Consider the following 12,609-nt stretch of genomic DNA (forward strand, 5'->3'; position numbering starts at 1 on the left):
ATTTTTGGCTTGTTCCAGCCTAATGATCTAAGGAAAATGTATCACTCGCCTGAACCTGAAAAGCGGTACAATAAAGCCTTCTTGGAAAAATTTGCGAATGAAAATGAAACAGAATCGGCCCCGATTAAGCAATGGAGACATAATCCCAAGAAGCACAAACACGAATCATCAAGTAAGTACTCGATGGACTCATTGGCTTCTCCTTACTGTTATGTTGGGGCTATGATGTGTAGAATGTGGGGGATACATGATTCTTCTAAATTCACCATTGAAATGGTCCCTTTAATGGAAGCAGCAGTCAATAGTTATGTGATGGATTGGGCAAACATTTTGTCTGACAAATTAGCCTCAGCAATTCTCGAATTCAAATCAAATACACGCAAAACTACAAAGACCATTCCCCCTTTTTATTATAGTGCTTATATTATGGATACTCTTTGTTTTAACTCTAAATATCCAGTACTTGGATGGACATGGACTCCCCAGGACCCCAAGCAAATCGATATTTATCATCAAATGTTATGGAAAGCTCACTACAAAGATCATTTGTATAGAATTTGCAATTGTTTTATGTTACCTATCTACTATGCTATTTTTGATAAACCTGCCCCTAGGATTTCTGAGGAAGCAGGGATAGACTTGACTACAATTGGTAATTGGTTTGGAGAAGACAAGTTCACTTATATAAGGCTTTTTGGTAGCCTTACAAAACCCCACGTCCTTCCTCTGTATGTACCTGATAAGCTGTTAGCTCGAGAATTGGCCTACCAAATAACAATAGAAGGGACATCCAAAACTCTTAGAAACTCTAAGAAATAGGTATGGCCTACATTTCCTCTAAGATGCGGCGTCTACACTCTTCATGATTACAAACACGTAAAAAAGGAGGCAGAAAAAGTAAAAATGCTCAATCTTGCAACCATCCCCAATAGACAATATGATCCCAGAAAAGTTTCCTATAATGTTCTTGAACAAGCTAAACTTGCAAAGTTCGATAATGAAAATGACAAATTTGATGACCTATTTTCCTTAGTAGAATCATTATTTCAGGCGAAAACATTGGCCAGAATCAGATATAAAGATGAAGGGCTGGAAGTGTTCAATAGACTCAGAGAACAGAGATTGCAAACTCTGCCTCTGGACTTATTAGCTACCACCCCAGCAATCCAGTCAAGCGAGCCTGAAAAGCAAAAACCTCCTGTTGTGGAAAAAATTCCCGAGAAAGGAAAAGAGCCAAAACAAGAGAAAGAACAGGAGAAAGAATAGGAAAAAGGCAATGAACACATGAATATAGATACTCAAATTGATCCCAAGCTCCTTAAAGAATGGCAACAATTCGATTCCATTATAAGAAATCCTGAGAATTCACAGGGTTTTAGTACACCTGAAGTGACAATTGGTCACAAGACAACAACAAGTACGGTTCCAATTGAAGGAACCAACGGCCTACCCACCAGCAAAGATGTAGAAATAATTCCTAAGGATCCATCAGATGAAATTGTTTTGCAAATAGAAGAAATACCACCATTAGATGTCTTTTATAGTCCTAAACATAGGGTTGTAATAAAAAGACAAAGGAAAAGGAGAAGGCTTGATCAATCTTCCCTTTTACCTGCACATACAGAGATGGCTAATGTGGTATGGAAAGAAGAATTCAATCCCTCGAAGACCTCACAAAACTCTCTCAATATGCTAGGGCCTATTCGGAAGCTACTATGGATAAAGCTTCAGAGGTTAGCAATTTATTAAAAGAAAAAGATCAGACAGTTGTTTCATTGGAGGCACAGGTATCTGAAAAACAGCAGAGAGTAGATCAATTGGAACAGCAGTTAGCAGCTCAGCAGCAAGTAAACAACCAACTAAATGAGCAATTGCTCAAGGAGAAGCAGAGGATAGACCAAAGCGCAGTGCAGAAACAAAAGGAATTATCCACAGCATTGGCCAAGCTGAAGACAATGAATGAACAGATGAGTAAAACAAAAGATGAGCAAATTGCCCACTTATCACAACAGATAGAAAAGTTCAAAATTCTTCCTCAACCAGCAGAGTGCAGGTCCAAGGCTCTCCAGATCAATAAAGCATTGATTAGGCAGCTAAATTTACTATGTCATAATATTTCCCTTGCTGAGTCCCTCTGTGAGATTGCTTCATCAATGATTGACAAATCAGTCGACGCCAGGCAGAATTTGGAACAAGCTGATGAGACTTTAACCAACTTTCTTGCTTGGCAAGAAACCAGTGAAGGGAAAGCCGCAAATCTGCCTAAAATTCTAGAATCACACAAGGAGATCCTTTTCCTAGAATGGCAGTCACAATTGATGAAGGCAGAAAGGGAAACTTCAAGATGCAGATCAGCAACCTATAATTTGATTGAGTTAATTAATAATACTCTTTATCTATCTAATTTGATTTCACAGTGCACTCCAGGTAAATTTCCGTCAACCAAAGCATTGGAACAAACATGTAATCAAGAATTGGAAAAGAAGGAAAGATTAATCGCCGACATCCAAAGTTTAACTTGGGACACCCTTTGGTTCTTCCTAGTTAAACCATACAGTCAAAGAGCAACACTCAAATGTTTAACTGATGCAATTGGTTACATGATTCCCGAAATTTATGATGCTACATATTCAGCCCAATTACATTCTCATCTAAGTCACCCTCCGAAATTGCAACCAATGCTTGCTATCTGCCAGCTCAAGCCAAAGGATGATCGGCTGAAACAGTGAATCAAGCTACCGACTACAAACAGACCTATTTCAAGGAGATCTTCATGATTTGGTTATACCACCTAATAGCATTTTTATTTCATAATTAGTTAGCTTAGATAGTATTTATAGACCCTTTCATGTCTTTAGAAAGGGTCCTAAATTTTTGTATAAAACTTGGATCGGGAAGTCACACTATTGTGCTTCTGATATATTTTTTTTATGAAGACTGGGCCTATATTCTGAATTTTAATGAAGAATGCTTTGATGAGATATGCACTATTGCTTTTTGTGGAAGTGTTTCTAAGTTAGAAGAAGGAATTTGAATGCGATTGATATTGGAAGGGATCCAAATTACATATGGTACTATTATCTATGTTTTTGCTCCATTCTTTCATATGAATCGGCATTTATTTAATCTTGCTATCATTGGATATATGTATGTATTTTAACAATAGTCCTTATACTTATCACTATTGAATGTTTAAGGAGTGTTATTCTTTCAATCATATTTATGTCAATGATATATGAAGAATAGTGTAATAATGTTTTAATGATTACTTTGTTCAACTACTTGAACAAAGTAATTATCATATGAATGAATGTCTTTGTTTACCAATAGAGTCATCTATATGCCTGTTTGTAGATAAAGATCATCAAAAGTTACACTAAAGCAGAAATTTCCCGGGATAGATTAGTTGTTTATAATTTTACTTTTTAGATTAAATCATCCATCCATTATCATTAGATAATAGAAAATCAACCACTTATCCATCCTATTTACAAACCATTGGGAAACTGGTCCCATTATATCCAGTCAGAGCCACCACATCAAACGGAAAAGGAGCTGCCTTTAAGGTTCAGACCAGGTGGTTTTCCCCGATGTTGATGCAGTGATTTTCGAGGCATCAACAGAGTAGTAAATAAAAATGCAAAAATAGAGACAGTAGGCATGAGCTTTTTAGGTGGAAAACCCCCTTTGGGTCAAAAACCACCAAACACTTTTATAATAAGTTCTTTAATCTTCAGCCCCAACTAAAAAGAAAGCTACAATTTCCTAGAACTATAGAAAATCATTCTTCTCCAATTCCCATTGGAAGGATGCCCCAATGCCCTAGTTTAATTAGTAGTCAGCTAAATGGATGCCCTAACACCCTAGCAATCCACAACTCGCCCTAGCACCACCCTACCACCTTGAAGTGTTTACAGGCCCCAACCTATAGGTTACTTCATTCACCTACCTAGCACCACCCTACCACCCTATAAAGATAAAAATTAAATACAAAAGTGTAGACTTCCGTATGAGGGACAATGATCCACGTTACAATGATATTACAATGCTTTTCTTTTCTTTTACTAACTGACACACTAGGACCTAAACCCTTGTCCCAAAAAACTAAGAACCCTGGTCCCGACTCCCAACAAAAAACCAAAGCCCTTTTCCCAAAACAAATTTGCCTTCTTCAACTCTAGGTAATGGCATGAACTTTTTACAATTACAATGATGTACATTGTTTGACAAAAAATTGACAAAAGACTCTAGGACACTTTTTCAAGAATATGTGACATTGTTGCTACTATAATGCTTTTGTTCTCACTTGACTGCTTTTTTAGTTGTGCTTCTATATTTAATGGTCCATTGCTTGTTCCTTGTGCTTTTGCTTTCTCTTTATTTTTTTTACTGCTTGTACTTTTCACTCTATTGATATCATGGGTTGATCTTCACTTCATGCCATTATACCATTGTTCAGTGTTGTTGTATTGTTATAGATGAGGGTGCCTGAACTCAAATGAAACCTACAAATGACAAAATTCCCAAGAGAAACCCCAATTTCCAAAAGAAAATAAAGGCGTATAACCCCTTAACCAAAATACTTACCTTTGCCTACAAAAGAGAAAATCTAGTGGATTCTATAATAGTGTTATAATGCAAAAATTCTTGAGACACCTTTCTCAATAGTTCTAGTCTTTCTAAACAATGTAGAATGAGAGTGTCAATCTGCAAATGTATCCTAGAGGTGAATAAAAAACTATAACAAACATCAACCAAAAGTGACAAGGACTGATTGATTTTGATCTAATCCAAAATTGAATAACTGTAGAACCTCAAGGACTGAATATTAATGGAAATCTAACAATAAAAAATTACACAAATTTGAACCCAAGATAGTTACCAAAACAGTGTCAAATGAGAAACTTACCTGGTTGTTGTTGCTACTGCTAGACTATTGGTTAGGGCACATTACAATTTCTGTGATTTGTCTTTCAAAATAATCTTTAACAGGCTCTTGTTTCTACTGATGTATACGGTCTAGATCAAGCCTCTTCCTAGGTTGTTTTGCATCCTCAAAACATGATATCTTCACTACTATTCTGAGACTCGATTATTGGCACAGGATTTTCTCCAAAGGATTTTTAGAATGAGTCATGAACTTTCTCTTGAAGGTTCCCTAACTCGTTCTCCTTTTAATAATTAATAGATACCAACTTAAATGCAACTTTGCTCCCAAAATAGGCTTAGACCTTTGCTCCTCTTCACATAAGTGACCTACAATAGGATCGAGACCAAAAGAGATGATAAAATAGAAACTAATCCTACTGATATGTGACAACGATGTGTCTTTATCAACTTGAATTAATGTTTTTCACAATACATTTGTGATTGTTGTGTCAACAATTCACACCCTTCCATAAAATTTTCAATCTTCCTCTAATAGAAACCTTAAACCTTCACTCTTCCTTTAATTGCAGACCTGAAATAAAAACGAGCCACAAGTGTAGAGAATAAACACCCAAAAAATATCAAAACCATATCCTTATAGCAATCCTGCGTTAGTAGCCCAAGGGTAGCCAAAATTTCAGAGCTAGTCCTTTTTCAAAAATTGTTCATTCAAGTGTATGTCATGAGAGGAGGTATAGACTTCCTTTTAATAGACACTAAGGTGAACGTTAAGGGGCTTATGAGGTAGACGTTGAAATTAAAAGATTATTTACTTAAACTAAATTATATATTAGCTTAAACCTTAAGAAAATGAAAATTTACATGTTGACTGTGTTTAGAATGTGTTATAGTGTTTTGGAGAGGGATTCATTAAGTGAACATTGGAGAGCTTAGAAGCTTTAATTATTTTGAAATATTTAATTTTTCTAACCTACTTTACCTTGAGTTCTAATGGGAACTTGGGAGAATACCAAGATTTTGGCGAAGATACTCAAATGCCTCACGCGGTAAAGGTTTGGTAAAGATGTCATCTATTTGTTCTTTTGTCCCAATGTATTCAACCTTGATTTTTTTCCTCGGAAACTTGTTCTCTAACAAAATGGTACTTGATCAGAATGTGTTTCATTTTTTAATGCATCATATGATTCTTGGAGACATTAATGACGTCGTTTTTATCACAGAAGATTGGAATGGGCTCATCAAATACATTAATGGTGTTGGTGTTATCACAGAAGATTGGAATGGGCTCATCAAACTTCACTTGAAGATCATGCAAAGTTTGTTTCATCCAGAGGACTTGGGTACAAAAAGTTGTTTTTGTTATGTATTATGCTTATGTTGTGGATAATCAAATTGAATATTACTTCTTTCTTAACCACGAAACAAGACAACCACCTAGATAAAATGTTGCTCCACTAGTGCTCTTACAATCATCAACATTTCTTGCCCAATCTACATCGGTATAAGCCTTGATGGTTAGCTCATTTCCTTTAGGATACCATATTCCATATTATGTTGTTCCCTTAAGATATCAAAAAATCATTTTTACTACAATGACAAGGGATTCCTTTGGTGCTTCTTGGAATCTTGCAACTTTCCCAACTACTTGCATCACATCTAGCCTATAAGTTGTTACATATAGAATACTACCAATCATAGACCTATAAATCCTTTGATCCACATCTTCAGATGAGCCATCTATGCTCAACTTGCAACCTATCACTATTGAGATGAGAACTGGATTGCAATCTTCCATTTGAAATCTCTTCAATATGTCCTTGCTATATTTGGTTTGATAGATAAATATTCCCTTGTCTTGCTGAGATATCTGAAGTCCTAAAAAGTATGTCAACTCACCAAGTAGTGACATCTCTAACTCACTCTACATATGTGTAGAAAACTTTTTACTTAACATGTCATCATTACTCCCAAAGACTATATCATCCACATATACTTCAATAATCGTCAGATTATCATGTTCAATCATTACATAAAGGTTTCTATCCACACTTCGCTTCTTGAATCCTTGTTGTTGCAAATACCTGTCAAGATGAACATACCATGCTCTGGGTGCATGTTTGAGACCATACAATTCCTTTGTTAACCTGCAAACATAATATTTCTTGTTAGTGAGAAAAATCCCCTCAGTTTGTTCTATATATACTTATTCTTCTAATTCTCCATTTAGAAATGTTAATTTCACGTCCATTTAATAAACTTTGATCTTTCTCAAACATGCAAAAGCCAAGAACATCTCGATAACTTCCATTCTAGCAATGGGAGCAAATGTTTTCTCGAAATCAATTCCTTCAACCTGTGCATATCCTTTGCAAACCAACCTTGCCTTGTTTTTGGTAACCTGACCATCCTCATTTAACTTTTTCCTGAAAACCCATTTTGTCCCAATGACATTTTTTTATTTTGGTCGTGGGACCAATTCCAAAGTGTCATTTTCCTCAAATTTGAGCCTATTCTTCATTCACGATAGCTACCCAATGTTCTTCTTGACTAACTTCTTCAAAATTGTTTGGGTCAAATGTAGCTAAAAGAGAAATACGGGCTTGTTGTGGTACACGAAGCTGTCAATTTTTACTAGTTCCTATTCCTTCATTGTGATCCCCAATGATATGATTTGATGGATGATTCTTTTGATACCATTATTTGGGGGCCTTTGGGGATGCTTCTTGTTCAACCCATTGTTTGTCTCTTATCTCTTCCTTGTTGGTAGTTGTTTCCTTATTCAATTGTGCTTGCTTTGGGACTCCTTCTTTCAATTGACCAATAGGTGAGGGTATAATTCCCTCACCTTTCCAATCTTGATCCATTGATCACTGAATTAGAACTTGTGATCTCCACGATTCTTGTCATGCCTTTCTGTACTTGCCTTTAATCTGTTCAAGTTGTTCTTGCATTGTTTGATGTACCATGTGGATTCATTCAATGAACTCTTTGGCCTTGTCCATGTTACTATTAGTAGCAATATCATTCTTACCAAGATGATACAATACATTATGATGCAAATGGTAAACAAATTCCTCCACTTGATTCCTATGACTCAAGCTTGAATATACATCTTGAAATTATGTATTTTTCTGAACATAACTTTCATGTAAAAAAAAATGATTCTTTAGAAAATTAGTTATACAAACTATAGACCTAGAAAGTACATCAACAAACATGTCACTTATACCTTTCTTATACCTTTTGACCGAGTGGAATAGTAGAAGAAAACCCATCCAATGGAAGTGCCTTTGTCGCTGCAACTTAAAGACTTTATCATTGAAAATTTCTGAATGAAAGGAAATGGACTTACCACATTGCAAAAATACTATGCCCATGGCATAGTCATATACAACAACCTACAACTTAAATGAATGTCCCAAGTTTAGAAAACCAAGTACTAGAGTTGTGCTGATATTTTGTTTTAAAACATAAAATGCCTCTCGTTGTTTTCCTCCCCATTGGAAGACATTTTGCACAACTACCAAAAAATGCAATTGAACTACAATAGAGGAAAAATTAGCAAAATTTTTCCTCCAACATTGGGTTGCTCCCAAAAAACATCTTATCCAAATGACTATCTTGACCTTTCCTACGTAAATTATGAGCATAGAAAAGGCATATACGGCGTCACGAGGATGTATGATTATTTCACCTGTATCTGTAGAAATGGAGTCAATACCACCATAGACTGTTACGAATTCAATCTTGGAGAGGTCTAACTTCAGCTCACCTTCTCCACGTCCCAAGAAGACTGCCAAAAATCCCTTGGGAACTTGAACACGCTAGGAAGAACCAATTTCACAGCTCAAGTACATCAAATAAGTTCTATCCAACATATACTTTTACATCTTCATAAACAAATGTCCTTGACATACAACATCAAGTATTTTTTTCTCACACATGACATGTTCATAATGAAATTTTATGAAAATGAAAATGTCATCCAAATAGACTATCCTGTCTAGAAATGGCTTCAACACATGTTTCTTCATATGCGTAAAAGTAGTAAGATCATGGCAAAGGCCGAAAATCATAACAAGCCATTCAAATAAACCTTTACTGGTTTTGAATGTCATCTTCCCTATATCTCCTTCAACAACTCTACTTTGATGAAAACCACTTCTTGAATCCCTTTCAAGGAAATGCTTACCATTCTTCTTGGGCGCCAAAACAAGAGGTGCACCACATGATAAAGGAGTAGGCATAATGATCCTTTTATTCAACAATCCCTGCATTTGCGTCTTAATTTCTATGCTTTCCATTACTGAAATCCTATACATGCCATTGTTAGGAAGAAGATACTTCTGTTGCAACTGTATCTCAAGTTGGATTCCCCTCTTGGGAAGTAATCCCTTTGATTCCTGAAACATTTCATCAGATTGGTTAACAACGTCAACCAAATCAATTTTCAAATTTGAATTACAACCATCAAACACTTCATAATAAATATCATTCTTGATCATTAGAAGCATAAAATTATTGCTCGAATTCACCAATATTTTCATCTGCCTTGCATTAACAAGCAAAATATTTGTTTTCTTGTTGTGAGCTCTCACAATATATTCTACTCTGTTTTTTAATATGTGATATTTATTTTCATGTCGATGGAAGATAACTTTTCTATCATAAAGGTACGAGCTGCCCAAAACCATGCCACAAATATCTAATGGAACAATGTCAAGCTCCACTTCATCTATGAAATTTGCAGTAATAGTGAATCTCAGTTTACACTTTCTAGTAACCTACAATTGTGCATTGCCACATACCCATCCAAGTGGATATGGTTTATGATGTGGAATAGTTTCCAGATTTAAACTCTTGAAAATCTTTTCAAATATAAGATTGGCTTGAAAGCCGCTATCAAACAACGTATCAATCTTGTTATGTTTTGTTATCACCCTTATGTGAAACAGCTCTATTCTCCTCTTTTCATTTGGAATTTCATTATGTGAGTTTGAAGAACTAGTGTTGGCAATGGATTCCTTTCCTTGAAACCCCATGGCTATGATTTTTGTTTCATCACCGAATCGGATCCCAAATCCTGTTGAGTGGTTGAAGTTGTCTTCTGTTTTCCCTCCTTATTTTTTCTTTTTGGTTTCATTTGAGGATGAAGCTTCCAACAATGAGCTTCATCATGTCCCTCTCTGGAACAGTGTTTGCATAATTTTCTCTCCTTGCATTTTTATTTTCCTTCCCTTTGAAAGCCTTTCTTTTCCCTTCCTCTTGAATGGATTTTTAATACCTTCTTCTGGGGTGTTTTTCCCTCTTGCCTCAAGATGAGTGGCTTGCATACACACATCATCTAGATTATTGGGATTAAAAATTAAGATAATATGCCTAAGGTAGCTATGTAAACCCCCTATGTACTTCAACAATGTGTCCTGTGACTGTAAAGCTACACCTAACATTAGAGACCTTTTTCTGAATTCTTGGGCGTAATATTGCACATTTTGACCTTTAAGTTGTCTAAAGTTCTTCCAATTCATGATGGCTTTCTGCATATAAGATAGAGCGTAGAATTTTCTTTTAATTGTAGCAACGAAATCATTCCAAGAAATTGAGATCTTGCCATATTTTTTAATCTCCTCTTAGGACTTTGATTCCCACCATACAAGTCTTGCATCTGCCATTCTCAAGGAAGCTAACTGAATCTTTATGTCATCCTCTTGAAGATTTTGAATCCTACAATACACCTTCAACTGAAAAATCCAATTATCAAGCTTCTCTGCATTCACTTCACCATTATACATTGGCAACTCAAATTTAACATTAAGTTTTAAAAAAGATGATTTACCAGTTTTTTTAAGAATGATGATGAGTATGAGTAAGGGTTGTATTAGTGGAAGAGTGTGAATATGCTTGTGAAGAAGAAGATGAAGAAGATGGTGGAGAGGGTGGAGGTTTGTCTCCATTCCCATTACCTCCTCCTAAAGAGCCTTCTCCTTTGGGAGGTTTGGAATTTTCTTCTTGCAATATGTTATTCCTCTCTTCATAGAGGACCTTCACCATCTTTGTCATATCAAAGAAAGCTTTTCTGAAGGTTTTCTCATATTATGTCATGTTTGTAGGTTCTCCTTCATGAGACATGATCTCTAGAGTCTTAACTACAACTTGAGGCTGAACTGGTGTTGGAGATTGTAGCAACCTTTCTCTTCTTCCCCTTGACCCAACTTCAAGGCTTCTAACCAGCCTTCCTTCACGTATTTTGCGTTTTAACCTTGTAAGTATTACATAAACTTGCAAACAATTAAATCCTTCTTTCACAAAGAAAAACCAAGTGCTCTAATACCAAATTGATCTGATTTAGAATATTGATTTTCATTGTTAAAATCTTCCTCAAATTATAAGCAAAATGCTTTAATTGTGCTTAAGTATTCATCAATTTTTGTGAGTAAAATGAAGAGTTTTTATGTTAATTTTATGAGAAATTTAACATAAACTAGAAACTGAATAACAGCATAAATGTATATAGAACATCAACAAAAACACATTACAACAAGCACATGATAAAGGAGTTCACCCCTCTTGGGCTATGTCTCCTTGGTCAAGCTTCCAATGGCTTGGGCCTCTCTATTATGCTCAAAAGTGTAAAAATATATATTTACAATGCTCAAATGCTTTTTAAACCTGCTCCAACGAGTCCAGAATACTCAAAAATGGCTATCTAGCCTCTTTTTGCAACCAATTTGGTGGAAAATTGGAGAATATATGACTTCTCCTAGTTTTCCCACTATTCGTTCCACAAATTGCTCCACATACGATAGGAACCCACATTATTGCTCATAAATCTGCTAACTAAGCGACAATTTTACCACACGGTGGGCCTTAATCTGTTGGCCAATAGTTTTATTGCAAATCACAATCGACAAAGTTTTGCGGGCTTATGGTCTGTGAACAAGGTAGAAATGTGTGATTGCGATGTGACGAACCCGACAGAACATTAAACCGGAATTCATAACTTATCGTATCTAGGATATCACAATCGCAGTTTGGCAGAGTATCGGTGGTGCATATATACAAGACTTTTGTCCTGTTGCGATATGCGATTGTGATGTCGCATCACAACTCAAACCTTGTTGGGGGCCTATTTTGTAACACCTCCCCTTCGTCGATCTGCCATTGCGATCCATCGCATCTTACCCTTGCTATTCTGGGGATGATTTTTAACGTTGACCTGCTTGTGATTGCAATTTGCGACATGCGAGGGGAAATGGCAGCTTGCCACTTGGCACCTCCTCATTCGCTGAAGGACCTTGCCACATCATCCAATCCTGCCATGTAAGAAAGTCAAATCTGAACTTTGACTTGCTCTAACTTCTGCATACGAGCTCAGATTTGAGTTTCATTCACACCGTTAGAATAAGAATAACGAGCTCTTTGATCAAGAGCTAAGTTTAACAAATTTCTAACACTTCGATTTTTTAGCATAATTTTGAGCACCTGATCACTTGTCCCATAAAACCTTTGACATATCTTCCTCTAATATGTTCAGCAATATTGAATCTGAGATACAAAACTATATTGTGCTCTTTTATTTTCGATCCAACTTCCCCCAGTCTTCATCTGACATTATCGTTGGTTTAGTACCCAGATCTATTCTGATCTATTATGAAACCAGCTTAAGAAAAGATAGAAAAGAAAGATCAACGCCTTAGAATTCAGCCTCTTTAAGGGGGC

Source organism: Pinus tabuliformis, chromosome J (assembly GCF_031772625.1).
Source record: "Pinus tabuliformis cultivar Carrire ecotype Pingquan chromosome J, CPIR1, whole genome shotgun sequence".
In the NCBI taxonomy this organism is placed as follows: Eukaryota; Viridiplantae; Streptophyta; class Pinopsida; order Pinales; family Pinaceae; genus Pinus; species Pinus tabuliformis.